Source organism: Heptranchias perlo, chromosome 2 (assembly GCF_035084215.1).
Source record: "Heptranchias perlo isolate sHepPer1 chromosome 2, sHepPer1.hap1, whole genome shotgun sequence".
Lineage (NCBI taxonomy): Eukaryota > Metazoa > Chordata > Chondrichthyes > Hexanchiformes > Hexanchidae > Heptranchias > Heptranchias perlo.
This window is the reverse complement of record NC_090326.1, coordinates 133,683,537-133,699,177: the sequence shown is the minus strand read 5'-3', so window position 1 is coordinate 133,699,177 and position 15,641 is coordinate 133,683,537. Positions and strand designations below refer to the sequence as shown.

The window sequence follows — 15,641 nt, the reverse complement described above, 5'->3', positions numbered from 1 at the left end:
CAGTCTGGCTATGTCCTCCTGAAGTCTGTTATTATACCTACATTGTTTGCTACATTTCCGAGTTTCCTGTCATCTTCATACTTTGAAATGATACCCTCTATACCCAAGTCCAAGTCATTAATATATATCAAAAAGAGCAGTGGTCCTAATACTGACCTCTGGGGAAAACCATTGTATACTTCTCTGCAGTCTGAAAAACAACCGTTCACCACCAAATAGGCTAGCACAGTGGGTACAGTACTTTCTCGAGCTTCTGGATTAGTAAGGGTTAACTTTTTGAGGACTGAAATAGAATATCTGTAAAGCTTGTTACTTTTAAAGTTTGATTACAGACTAAGAATGCCAAATTACAGATGGATTCTATATGTTGGTCTCTAGTTTACAATATTCGGTAATAAGAATCAACCACCATAGATGTTGGAGCATATGCATAATAATTTGAAAGCAATTAACAATATTAAGACTCAAATGATTAAATAACAAATCTTTGTGTTTGAACAAATTAGCTTTAATTTATAGAAATCCTGCTAATATATTTTTAGAAAAAATTTAGTATTTTTAGAAGTTATTAAAAACCCAAAAGTATAATCAGTAGTAGTGCAGGAGTGCCTAATGTATTATTCCAATATCAACCCTCTCCAACATCAGCACACTGTGTCTGTAGTATGTTCAATCTATAAGATGCGGTGCAGCAACTCACCAAGGTTACTTCTACAGCATGTCCCTCCACTGCAACCCTCTACCACCTAGAAGGACGAGAGCAGCAATGTCATGGGAACACCATCACCTCCAAGTTCCTCTCCAAGTCACACACCATCTTAACTTGGAATAAATTGCCATTCCTTCATCATCATTGAGTCATTATCATATATAAAACCATTGTGGTAGCACCATTGCCACAAGGACTGTAGTGGTTCAAAGAGAAGGCCCACCACCAGTTCTCAGGACAACTAGGAATCTGCAGTAAATGTAACCTTTTCCAGCGCCGCCCATATGCTGAGAACAAATAATTTCTAAAATTCAATTTAGTTAAATTCCATATTGTCATAGAACTCCCCCATCCCAAAATATTTGCTACAATTGAGTGCAAAATCCAACAGGCATATGGCAGGGAGGGATAGAGGCCACAAGTTGCTCCAGATAGCCTGTACCAACAGAAGACTTCTGCAACATCACCCAAGGTGCTATCCAGGTCTGAATTTGCAAGGTTACCAGTACCATCTTCAGGAGAGCTGGAGAATTCCTCCATTTTGGGATGATTCCTTCGCAGCAGCATGGCAGAGCCATTCGGTTTTATCATGTTGCTGGTTTTCCCAAAGTTCACGGGACAATCGATGACACCCACATTGCATTGCGGGCTCTTGTTGTGAATCCATTGATTTCCCGAACAGAAAGAGATTGGCTTCCTGGAATTTGTTTGTATCTAGCTACAATGCATTCTCCATGTCAAAGCAAAATGATTTCTGGGGGACAAAGAGTCCCCCTTGCTTCCACAGCTCATGATCCAACTTCAAGTGCCAGGCTCCGCAGCTGACCATTGCTACAGCAGGGCCCATTCAGCAACTGGAGCGTGCACTGAGACGGCTATGAGGGTTCTGAAGGAAAGGTTTTGCTGCCTTCATAGATCTGGAAAAACATTGGATTATGCTCCCAAGCGAGTCTCTCACATTGGGGTAGCTTGCTGTGCCCTTCACAACTTTGCTATTCGGAAAAGATATGGAAACAGAATCCCAGGAGGACATGGGTCTAGGAAGCTGAGGAACATGGAACTCAGCATTATGAAGATCAGGACTCAGAGAATCCTGGCTGCAAGGGAAATTTATAGTTAGAATATTAATAATATATTCTCCATAGATTAATGCTCTCCCCCATTTAAAACATAACAATTAATACATCTCTCCAGCCTTCATGCCAGTTCCAATCATTCTATTCTTTTTTTTTTATTCGTTCATGGGATGTGGGCGTCACTGGCGAGGCTGGCATTTATTGCGCATCCCTAATTGCCCTCGAGAAGATGGTGGTGAGCCGCCTTCTTGAACTGCTGCAGTCCGTGTGGTGACGGTTCTCCCACAGTGCTGTTAGGAAGGGAGTTCGAGGATTTTGACCCAGCGACGATGAAGGAACGGTGATATATTTCCAAGTCGGGATGGTGTGTGACTTGGAGGGGAACGTGCAGGTGGTGTTGTTCCCATGTGCCTGCTGCTCTTGTCCTTCTGGGTGGTAGAGGTCGCGGGTTTGGGAGGTGCTGTCGAAGAAGCCTTGGCGAGTTGCTGCAGTGCATCCTGTGGATGGTACACACTGCAGCCACAGTGCGCCGGTGGTGAAGGGAGTGAATGTTTAGGGTGGTGGATGGAGTGCCAATCAAGCGGGCTGCTTTATCTTGGATGGTGTCGAGCTTCTTGAGTGTTGTTGGAGCTGCACTCATCCAAGCAAGTGGAGAGTATTCCATCACACTCCTGACTTGTGCCTTGTAGATGTATTCTGATATATCTGTCTTTGTGTCTCACGAAACAAGCATACCATGCAAACCTAACCAGAACAAATGATATCGATCCAAACATCAATATCTGTTTTATTATGGTTATTGAGTTCACTTTCAATATAATGCCCTACTTCTTATGACAGTATTTCCCTTGGTTGCCTGCACCTGCTTTCCTGTGTCCTATCCTAAGGCTTTTTCTAGGTACCACCTAAACGTGGTGTCATGAGAGGTGTTTGGCTGCTGGTTTGGTGCAAGAGACTCTTGGGACTGAGGTGACCCTCACCCCCTAACAGCTGAGTCCTGGGAAGGACCCGCACTGTGCATCTCTTGAGCAACTGCCTGGGCTGCTTGGTTCTGCCTCTATGTACTTTATGAGTAGGCCTCTGAGGGGCCAAACTGGAGTAGCAGCCTAATGTCAGTCAGTTCCACTGGTACTGGGCCCAAGTTCAGGTGGCCACTGATCAGCAGGATGGCAGATCTAATAGTTGCTACCAGATCCTGAAAGCTCCAGGAGCGTGTCTGCTGCAAGCCAGCCCCAAGTGTCTGAAGGCCAGAGTGTAAGGTGTTCTCAAAGCCTATCCCACGGGGCCTCCAGGGCTTCAGTCTGTGCTTCTGATGAGGAGGAGCCACCATCGACGTACTGGGCCACTTCTGCGGATGTAGGGGGAAATGGTCACAAACTGTCATGGAACTGTAACATTTTCAATTGATGTCTGCAATGATGCTTCCCTGAAGTTACTACAAAAAACAACAGTGAACTCTGCCATGACCCTTGTCATCTGCGGCATATCTTGGAGGACAACCTCAGTGCCTGCGCAAAGGTTCTGAGTCCTCTAGCTCTTCATCCAGTGGCAGTCATCCCTGCAGTTGCTGCTGCAGTCGGGCCAAGCCCTCATCCATTTCCCACTCCGCGACTCATTCATGCTGTTATGAGTAATCCAGTGCGAAGATTCTTATCCCCACTATCTTAGTGTCCCCCCCCCACGATGTAAGTCTCTGACTTGGTGCATGGGAAAGAGAAGGCAAGTGAGGCGGGTGATGAAATCAAGGTTAGTGAAAGGTTATGGGCAGAATCTTCGACAATATCTTTTACATCATTGTCATCATTCTCATCACCATCACGGTCCACCAAGAAATAATGTTTTCTTTCTCCTCGTCATTATTATCATCATTTTCTTCTTCCGCCCTCCCCCCTCCCCCCTCCCCCCTCCATCCCCCCCTCATTCTCCCCCATCTGTGATGGGGTTGCTTTGGTGGCTGTGTGGAAGAAAAGGAAATGAGCTTTGAATGGGTGTGCAACAACCAGAGAGAATGTTCAGCATAGCTTGTTTCTTTGAAATGCTATAGCAGATGCAGATAATGCTTTGCACCCACAAACCATGTACCTGGCATTGTCCTGCCAATTTCACTGTCACTGTAGCTAGGGCAGAGTGCCTCACCATAAGCTCATAGTCTACATCCCATTTTGGGTTAGCTCATGTATATTCAGGTGCCACCTCTGGTCGCCTGTCTTCCCCAGGAGAAATAAGGAGCTGCATGCAACTAAAGCTTGTGAGGGGAGTTTTTTTTAACTTCATTCTCAGAATGTGGGCATTGTTGGCACGGCTTACATTTATTGTCCATCCCTAGTTGCCCTGAGAAGGTGGTGGTAGGTCTTCTTCTTGAACTGCTGATGATGTAATACAACTAAGTGGCTTGCTGGACCACTTCAGAGGGCAATTAAGAGTCAACTGTGTTAGAGTGGGACTGCAGTCACAAAAAGGCCAGATCAGGTAAGGACAGCAGGTTTCCTTCCCCAAAGGGCAACCAGTTAGGTTTTTATGACAAACTGACAACTTCTTAGTCAATTTTACTTATTCCAGCTTTTTTGTTTTTAATTTCCAGATTCTTTTTTAATGGAATTCATATTCTCAAATTGGCATGGTGGGATTTGAATTTACATTCTCTGGATTATTACTCTATGCCCCTGGATTACTAGTTTAGTAACAGAGCCACTACAATACGGTACCCTGCATAAGTTCCAAATACATGTTACAGCTGGAAGAGTTGGAGTGCCATTGCGCCATGGTTAATTGTTAATACATTTAAGAAGTGAAGATGAACAGTGTAGGGGAGTCCCATGGAGCCATAATGAAAAAGGGATAGTGGCAGTTCTCTTTTATTTCCTGCCCTCATCAGGTCATTGAACATCTCCCAGCTCTGGTCTGCTGTTCTGAAGATGAGAAAGGTGGCGTTCAGTGCCACTACCACCTTCCACTACATAGCTCAGGACATACTCTTAAATGGCTTCCTTCCCTGCGAGCCCAGTGGCAGTCGGTCCTCAGTCTCATCTTCTCAATAAGAACTTGTACATCAGTGTTATTGAAATCCTGGGCTCCGCCCCCATCACTTTACTCCTGTTTGACATGGCAGTCCCATCAGTCTGTTGAAAATGCAGCATTCACATTGCTGCAGACTTTCAGGGCCACTATGTTTAATCCTCATTCACAACTTATCCCCATTATCATGATGTACACCATGTATAGCCAAAGAAATACATCAGATCCTGACTCCAAAAGCACAAGATGGCTAATGACAAAAGGCAAAGGCAGTGTGGGCAGCCATGTTATAATGAAGATCATATGGTTCTGTGGTAGTTACAGTAATGAAGAACAATTTTTATATATGCTAGAAATAACTGTTGGTAATATTAGCAAATGAACACTTAACATGTTCATATGACAATTCTTTATCTGCTATTCCAACAAAGATGTTAACCCATCTAAAATGAATGGATTAACATCTATGTGAAAACAGCAAACAGAGGAATACCAGACTAATATTGCCCACAGTACCTTCTAGGCTTAAAAAAACATAGAGGTATAGCAGGAAACAAGAGTCAAGAAGCAAGCATGTTATTTTTTTAATAATAGATAGTTGCAATGCACATAATTCACCGTTAATGTTTTCAATGCAGCTTAGTGGGGTAAATTTTCTCATCTGAAGTAGTAAGTAGTATGCACATCAGAAAATATTGATGTGTCTATGAAGAGTCTTCTCCAAAATTCTGGAAAATATACCAAATAAGGTGCCAAAAATCAAACTTTTCTGGTGGAAACTTGCCCCCAGACACTCTAGAGAGTACACAGTGTACAGCATACCCACTTCTAAAATTGCCAGTACACTACTGCTCAGAAGCATTATTCCAACTATATAAAATATATTGCTCACTTAGCTGGGGCAATTTTATGGATGCTATAATTGTCCTTAATGCCCCTGGGTTAAGGATAGGAAAACTTCCATAATTTTTGGCACCTAATCACTATCCATACGACTCATGTTACAAGAACACATTTGTGATGTCAGGTGAGAATAGCTTTGATCTTGACTGTAATTGCCCCTGTGGAAGAATAGCTTGTCAACACTCACTAAATGAGCTCACACATGAATAATGGCCAGTGGGTAAGGTACTGGAAGGCAGCAAGTGTTGGCAGATTCATACCCCAGCAAGAAGTCAATACTTCAAGAGAGGAAGGCAGGATAGAAAATTGTTATGAAAACCATACATTATAAAATCACAAAAATCAGGCTTAAATTTAAATTGTGTACAGTTAGGTCAAAAGCATTGTTTGAAAAGTATACAAAGCTCCGACACACTTCAAGAAACATATGCTTTAATAATTCAACTCATACACTTCTATTTTTACTATTATGATCAATTTATTTTTCTTCAATGATTTAAGAGTCTGAAGAAAGACATGCTTCAGATTCGATATCAACTTTAGAGCTGGGGTTAGCCCACTTTATTATTTTACATCCTGTATACAAAATTGTGTGTTCTCCAACAGTCTTAGTTGTATTTGATCTGGGTTACATTCTTGCCACCTGGCATACTCTGATTTTGGCATAATGTTCTTTACTTGGGCATGACGGAAATATTACCTGGATGTTAGCCACCTAATGACCTTGTCAAATGTAATTCAGGTAAATAGAGAAAGTTACCCATTACTTCACATTCATACTCACTATCCAACTATTCCATTCATAGTAGCATTATAGACGAGGGTTGACTGATTTGATACATCACTTAATTTAACATTTTAAGTGAAATACTAACTCTGGAGTAAGGCTCTTTCATCTCAGTAAGTAAAGAACATATGTTTGATCTATTCCTTAGAACTTATACATGTAGGTTAAATGAGGGACTATTTGAGCCTAATGTCTGCATTCAATTTATGCTTTATTCTGAGTCAGTAATTTCATATAATATTGAATGTTATATGGGTGGTTGCAATTTTTCATTGCCTAGGAATGTGGTAACTAACTGCGGAGTAGATCAAATGGTAAATGGCCCATTATCACTTAATGGCTTAATCTTTGTGCAATATGCTTCAGAATGCAGTTCAAAAGACACCATATATTTAAATTGTTTTCCATATAACTGTATATTAAGGAGGTTTGTTTATTTAAAATAAGCAAAGGGCACCCATGCCTTTAGTGCCCCTAACCAATGTGCCTTTTGCAATTGTAAGAGAAAGCACATAATGTTTCTTTGCTAGTATGAGAACCTATATACATTCACAGATTAGTCATATAGGATCATTTGTTCTTAAATTCCAATCCACTTATTTTTTGGATGTAATATGTCATGCCAGTTTGTTGAAATGCCAGTTTCATTAACAGAAAATCTTCCAGTTGGTACTCATAGAATAAGATCTGCTCACTGCAGATATACAACAATTGGCTTCAGGTGACAGTAATCATGCTGAATTACTTTACATGGGGCAACAAAGATAAGTGTACTAACACTGGAAATAACTATCAACATTTGATGTATTGTTAAGCTTTTCTAGATTTGCCATTTGTGCTAATATGAGACAAATGTTTTTCTTGGCCCTTTTGGCTAGAGGGAGGGAGGTGGAAGGATAGGGATCCACTTCAATATCTACTCATGTACTCTAGCATTAGTGCCATTTTATACTTGCCATTACTCCTATGCGTAGACCAATACTAGTAGCTTCTTCCTTTCTTTTTTTCTGCTGTCATCACCATCATGTTTATAGCTCTGCAATTTGAATGGTGGTTTGCAAAATTTTCAATTTGTGGTTAGCGATTTGTCCAGTAATTACTCACCTCATTTAATCCACATAGTTCATGACTATGCTTTTTTCACTGGCCAAAGTAGCATGATCAAAGAAAAGACAAAGAATGCAGGTGTATAGACAATAGCTAGTTAAAATCGTACCATTGACCATAGTCTACAGCCACTATCCATTGTTAACAGCATAAGAACATTAGAAAAAGTCAAAGGTGAAAAAGGCCATTTGGCCTATTGAGCTCGAATATTTCAACTCACACAGTCTACCATCAAACTACATCTTGAACTCTCCTAATATCTTTGATTCCACTTACCTGGTAAATTATTTGAAATGTTTATCACCCTATGAGTAAAGATCTGCTTTAAACTTAGGTTTCACTAATATAAAACTTCTCTAATCTTTCCTCAAAGCTCATCTCCTTTACATTTGAAATCATTCTTGTTTCTCTTCTCTGCACCTACTCCAATACATGTATACCCCTTTTTAAGCATGGCAAACAGAACTGAACACAATACTCCAAGTGAGGTTTAACAAATGCATTATAAAGTCTCAGCATAATCTCTGTAGGCTTATGCTCCTCTGTTCTTGCTTTATATCTAATATTCTATTTGCTTTTTTAAATTGCTTCTCTACATTATCTCAACATTGAAATAAACAAGTATACTGTCATCAAGTTCCTTTCAAAGTCTGCCTGTATTTATTCCATTCCCTTTTTTGTATACCTGAAATGCTCATTCTTTCTTCCCATATACAATACTTTGCATTTATCAGTATTGAATTTCATTTGTTGCTTGTCTGCCCAGGTGCATAACAGATATAAATTTATCTACAAAACCTTAACTGCATCCTCTCTCCCTACTGCACTTCCCATTCTAGTATTTTAGAGTTTCTGCGTCTAGGTCATTATGTAGATAAGAAACAAGGCTCCCAACACTGACCCCTGAGGTACTACGCTTAGCAACCTCACCCCCTGCCACCAGTCCCGTACAAAATCCAACTCTCACAGGAAGGGCATCCAAAGCTGGATGACTAAAGAAATAGAGATTAAAATGAAACAGAAAAAGGAGGCTTATAACAAATGCAAGCTTCATAATACCAAGTTGAATACAGAAAGTACAGAGGAGATCTAAAAAATGAAATAAGAGGGGCAAGAGAGAGTATGAGTGTAGATTAGTGGCTAACATGAAAGGGAACCCCATAGTCTTTTATATACATATAAATAGTAAAAGGATAGCCAAAGGAAGGGTGGGATCAATTAGGGACAAAAAAGGAGATCTTCTTGTGGAGGCAGAGGGCATGGCTGAGGTACTAAATGAATACTTCGCACCTGTCTTCACTAAAGAGGATGCTGCCAATATAACAGTAAAGGAGGAGATAGAAGTGATATTGGATAGGATAAAAATAGATAAAGAGGAGGTACTTAAAAGATTGGCAGTACTCAAAGTAGAAAAGTCACCCGGTCCAGATGGGATGCATCCAAGGTTACTGAGGGAAGTAAAGGTGAAAACTGTGAAAGCTCTGGCCACAATCTTCCAATCCTCTTTAGATATGGGGGGGCGGTGCCAGAGGACTGGATGATTGCAAATATTACACCCCTGTTCAAAAAAAGGGAGAGGGATAAACCCAGCAATTACAGGCCAGTCAGCCTAATGTCAGTGGTGGGGAAACTTTTGGATACAATAATCCGGGACGAAATTAATTGTACTTGGAAAAGTATGAGCTAATAAATGAAAGTCAACATGGATTTGTTAAAGGAAAATCATGTTGAACTAACTTGATTGAGTTCTTTGATAAAGTAATGGAGAGGGTTGATCAGGGTAGTGTGGTTGATGTTGTGAATATGGACTTTCAAAAGGCATTTGATAAAGTACCACATAATAGATTTGTTCGCAAACTTAAAGCCCATGGGATTAAAAGGGCTGTGCAGCATGGATACAAAATTGGCTAAGGGACAGAAAGCACAGAGTAGTGAAGAATGGTTGTTTTTCAGACTGAAGGGAGGTACACAGTGGTGTTCCCCAGTGGTCAGTGTTAGGACCACTGCTCTTTTTGATATATATTAATGACCTGGACTTGGGTATAAAGGGTTTAATTTCAAAGTTTGAAGACAACATGAAACTCAGAAATATAGTAGACAATGTGGAGGATAGTTACAGACATCAGGAGGACGTAGACAGACTGGTGAAATGGGCAGACACATGGCAGATGAAATTTAACGTAAAGAAGTGTGAAGTGATACATTTTGGTAGGAAGAATGAGGAGAGGAAATATAAACTAAATGGTACAATTTTAAAGGGAGTGCAGAAACTGAGAGACCTAGGGGTGTGTGTACACAAATCTTTGAAGGTGGCAGGACAAGTTGAGAAGGCTGTTAAAAAAGCATATGGAATCCTGGGTTTTATTAATAGAGGCATAGAATACAAAAGTTATGCTAAACCTTTATAAGACACTGGTTAGGCCTCAGCTAGAGTATTGTGTTTATTTCTGGACACCACACTCTAGGAAGGATATCAAGGCCTTGGAGAGGGTGTAGAAGAGATTTACTAGAATGGTACCATGGATGAGGGACTTCAGTTATGTGGAGAGACTGGAGAAGCTGGGGTTGTTTTCCTTAGAGCAGAGAAGGTTAAGGGGAGATCTGATAGAGGTGTTCAAAATCATGAACGGTTTTGAAAGAGTAAGTAAGGAGAAACTGTTTCCAATAAATGGCAGAAGGGTCGATAACCAGAGGACACAGATTGAAGATGATCGGCAAAAGAGTAAGAGATGACATGAGGAAACATTTTTTTATGCAGTGAGGTATGATGATATGGAATGCACTGCCTGAAAGGGTGGCGGAAGCAGATTCAATAGTAACTTTCAAAAGAGAATTGGATAAATACTTGAAGGGAAAAAGGGCTCTGGGGAAAGAGCAGGGAAATGGGACTAATTGGATAGCTCTTTCAAAGAGCTAGCACAGGCACAATGGGTCAAATGGCCTCCTCCTGTGCTGTACCATATTATGATAGTTTTGCCGTTTCTCATTAACTTTAACAGACTTTCTTGTATGATTTTATCAAATGCTTCTGAAAATCCAAAAAAACTATATTACAGAGACTTCCTTTATTTTTTTTGTCACCACCTCAAAATTGTCAAAAAGGTTTGTTAAACAGACCTTTCTTCCTAAATCCATGCTAACTATTACATGTTGAGCTATTAGTATACAAAAACCTGCTCCTTAGGATTATTTTATCCTGTATTGATGTAAGGCTACTTACCCAGGACTGATGTGTCCCCTTTTTAAAGATGTGGAGATGCCGGTGATGGACTGGGGTGGACAAATGTAAGGAATCTTACAACACCAGGTTATAGTCCAACAATTTTATTTTAAAATCACAAGCTTTCGGAGATTATCCCCTTCGTCAGGTGAATGTCCATTCACCTGACGAAGGGGATAATCTCCGAAAGCTTGTGATTTTAAAATAAAATTGTTGGACTATAACCTGGTGTTGTAAGATTCCTTCCCTTTTTAAAGTATAGGGACTGTTTTTGCAAGCTTATAATGCTGCAGAAGCTCTCTAGTACCCAAAGAATCTTTCTTTACTGTAGCCAATGTCCAACAAATTTCATCCCTAGTCTCCTTCAGCAAGCTAGAATATATGCCATCTGGCCCATGAAATTTGTTAGTCATTAGTCCTCTTAACATATCAAGTATCTCCTCTTTGCTGATTTCAAAAGATGCTACGGTATTTATTGTACCATTAAATTAGATAGCAAAATGATATTTTCCTCACTGGTGAACAATTCTATGAAATAACCTTTAAGTAATCCAATTACTTCCCCTTCAATCTTAATTATTCCAGCACTTTTATCTTTTAAAGATCAAACTTCCTCCCTAACCACTCTTATACTATAATGATACTGAGAACAGATTTATTATTGTATTTAGTGTTCTTTGGATATGTTACTTTTTTGACACCTTATACCATATTTAACCTGCTTTCACATTTTCTTCTCTTCCTTCCAGAGTTCTCCATCTTCCTTGTCCTTGTAGGCATTATATAGTATGTTTTTCTTCCTTATCTCCATTTTAATTTCCCTAGTCAATCATTTGGAAGATGATTTGTTTAGCTTACATATATTTATCCATGATACATATTTAACTGGTTTATTAAAAAATATATTTCCTTCCTTGACATCTGTGCTTTTAGTTTGCCCCTCATTTCATTGAAGTTTGCTTTCTTGAAATCATACACTTCTACTCTGTTCCTTGTTGTTACCAATTGCTAGATGATCTCAAATTTGATCATATTATTGTTACTCGTCCCCACAATTGCCATTACTGTTAAATTGTAGATCTTGACTGCTCACAATGGTGCATTAGGGCAAATTCAGCAAGGCTGCCCTCCAAGAGTGGAAGCTTATTTGACAAGAGCGGGGCTGGAGTGTCAGTCTATAGTGATATCTTTGACTGGTGCTCCTGCCTATCAAGACTCTACTCCAGGAGCATAATCTCCTTTAATTTTCCCTTTTGTGTCAACAAACAGTCTTGTACCACATTTACCTAAGTATTGAGGTAATAAAGAGCATTATTTTTTATCCCAGCCTGTCATTACGCCATATTGATGGAGTGCATATGATAAAACTAGTCAATACTTCATTAAATTATTCGGAATCTCCATGGATTTGGTACAAGAAATAAAGCACTTCATGGATTTTTGTCTGCTACTTAGGATAGTGGAAGATCAATATTTGTATAAGTTTCTGTCGAATGATTGCACTGTCTATGTCTGGCTGCTCACTTTTTAGTTTTCATCAGCACTGTATGTACTACTTATGCTCATCAGAGTAGGGCACTCACTCCCTTCTGCTCTCCTATAGGAGCTCATATAGTTTACTTTGTGCTTTTACCTTCACTGTCGCTATTTCTTTAACTTTTTTGTTCACTTGTTTGAAATGCTACATATCAGTTTAGTTCACTCTCGGTACTCCTTTGCACAACCAGACTCAATCTTTCATTTATCTGGTACTTAATCTCTTCATCTTTGAAGCTCATTTTAGCCAACACACTTTCAAACATACCACCTGTTTACCTTGTGTCCATCATTTGCTTACACTGTACAATCTGTTTTACTCCCTGCAGTTCTTGTTCTTGTTCTTGTCTTGATTGACTGCAGCTGTCTTTTGCCAAACATCTTGTGTGACAACATGCATGCTACTGCTTCATGCTGAGGAGGTGCCAATATCTTGCTGGAGGTTACTTCAGCCAAGTACTACCTTAATGTCACCAAATTGATCTTCAGTTATGCACTACCTATGCAAAGAGTGACCTTAAAACGTTATTTATTCTTAAACCAAGTATTTCCTGCCACTAACATATTCACCAGACAGAAACCCATCAAGTACTCTACTTCACTGTTTCTCTTACCAAAGTCACAGGGCCCAGAATGTGCTTGCCAGTGTAATCAAATGTGCTCGACAGATAGTCATACCCAACCAAACAATGTTGTTTATCATTTGCAGTCATATACAATGAAGGAAGATTTCTTCTAGTTAGTAATATGTTATGGCACTGTAAATGTAATGGGATCTCTTCTTGTGTTTTCTATTGCTGACAAAATCATTTTAGCATTTTTATAATGTTTCGAGATTATTGTGATCACATAGTGATCTTTCCATTGTGTTTACAATGTCACTGACATTTAGCGGTGATTTTCAACTGCCAGCCACCTGTTTCTTGCCTGAAAAATGGGCATCCAGCAAGTGAAAATCAGGGGTAATGGGGTGTCTAACATATTCCCCTGCCCATTAATGCCCAACGCCTGCCTGATGCAATGTTCAGATGGGCCTTTAAATGGGTGAGCAAGAAACTGATTAAATATGCAAATTGGAGTCCTACACAGATTGTAGGGCCACAATTACAATTTTCAGGTACACGCTCTGCTCATTTGTACCAGGCGTTGAGTGGCTTAACCAGCAGTCCTTAATGGCTGCTCAAAAAACAGCCCAGGGAGCTTTTAATTTTATGCTTTAGGTGGGCCCAGGAGAAGCAGCACCAATGGGCGGTGGCACGGCAGCTCCACCGACATTGTGCCCGCTTTGGGTGCTACTTGAAAATTGCCCCCATAGTGACCAAAGGAAACTTTCCTTCATGATTAGTTGTTCACCAATCAAATACTGATTTTAGGTTGGTGATATCTGGGGATGATTTTCCTATATATTTGCCCCCAGAGACACAGGTAATTGGGGCATAAAGCAAATACCCAGAATAAAACATCGAGGAAACTGGAGAGCAAGTGTGTTATGCATGTAATTATGCTACGTCCAAATTTCTTCGCTCTTTTATGCCCATCTATTAATTCCTGCACCTGAATGCATCTCGGCTTATTATAATGGCTCCACCCCCGTGCTAAAGAGCCTTACAGCGAATTTCCAACAATTCCACTGGTTCAAAATGGGTGTAAAACACCCATTATTTTAGGTGCAGCTGGAAACAAAGTCATTTTTCTGGTGTTTTATTGCGATTTGTAACCCTTTATTTTAAATTTATCCTAATTGAGACCTGCACTGTATTTCCTGTTTCTTTGAATGCATTTTTATGCTAATGGTATGAATCAGATTAAAAACTGCTAAGCTTCCAAGATTGTATATTTTTATACATGCTGTACTTAATGTGTATGAATGATGGTTAGATGGCTTGAAACTTTAGCTTTCATACTTGAAGAAGGCATATATAGCATGAGTTCCGCACTTTCCTCAGGCTCCGAATGTTTACGCTGATTTTTACATTCCAGCATGTGCTAATGAGATTGGCAGGAAATTTAGGTGTAAGTTGACATTAGCAAAATCGGCCCACGAATGGGTGTAATTTCAGGTGTAACTTCCTGTTTATGCCCCCACCAGAAATTCCAACTCCTGATGTTGAACAAGCAAAAGCTGGTTAAATGTTGAAGTTCACATCACCCACTAAGGACTGATATTGTTGACTGATAGTGTTCATGTACAGTAGGTAGTACAGATAGTTTAAGAAGCAAACAGTGGCTGGATCTGCTTATTCCATGTTTTACTTCGATAGTTACTTGATTTGTCATTTTTACTATTTTAGCATTGTAGCTCTTTTTCAGTTATGCTTTTCTGTCTTTTTTTAAAATACAAACGTTTTTTTTAAATGTGCTTCTTGTATGTATCCAATATCACTTGTGGGTGTACATAATCTTTGTTTAGAATGTTTAGTTATGGAACATTAATCAACAGGTTGTCAATTGTCCTAGAGACTGTTTAAACTATCTAAGAAGCAAACATAACAGCATCATAGTACAAATTACTCCTTCTCCCAGCATCAAGAAGAGATTGTTGACCCAGACTGTCATCAATTTTCTATGATTGGTTGTTAAAAAGGTGAAGCTTAAGATCCTATGTCTAATATTCAAAGTTATTGATACTAAAATAGCCTCAGAAAATTTATCACTAGGTCTCCTTAAAGAGCAAAATAGAAACATTACACTGTCTGCTGCTTCCCCATTGGAATATTGAATGTCTTTTACAGTATTCCATTAACCTTTCTAAATCTAGTGCATCATCATCCTTTCTATATTTGCATAATATACTATTTTTGCCTTTCATCAGCTGTATGAAAGTTCCCATCTACCTATTTTTCATTACAAAAAAGGAACTGTGAACCCCTATCTCGCCCTGTTGGAATCTCAATATTGTCACCTGTAAATTTGTTTTGTTTTTTTCTTCAAATTACTGAACTGCTATGAGCTAATAAAAAGGAAAAAACTGCAAATGCTGGAAATCTGAAAATAAAACAGAAAATGTTGAAAATACACAGCAGGTCAGTCAGAAACTGTAAAGAGAAAATACAAGTGTGCTTTTAAACTATAATCTAAAATTTGTAATTTAGAACATAGGCTTTTTAGTAACTTGATCACCAGGCAGGCAAGGAAGCCCTCGAGGTCATTTATTCCATTTTTTTAGTGACTCAGTACACTCCAAACTAAAGCATCCTTCTTGCTTAAACATTTTTCTGAATTTCTCCTTAGCCAAGAAATAGTGCCACCATATTTTTAATGAAAATACACAACTCTGATTTGAAACTC

At 39.4% G+C, this 15,641-nt stretch overlaps 1 protein-coding gene across 3 annotated transcripts in view; it reads left to right on the top strand.

Annotated features, from left to right (window-relative positions):
* The window catches only part of odad2 (outer dynein arm docking complex subunit 2), a 347,977-nt gene that overhangs the window by 331,308 nt on the left and 1,028 nt on the right, over window positions 1-15,641 (top strand). The gene's annotated exons all lie outside the window — the stretch shown is intronic.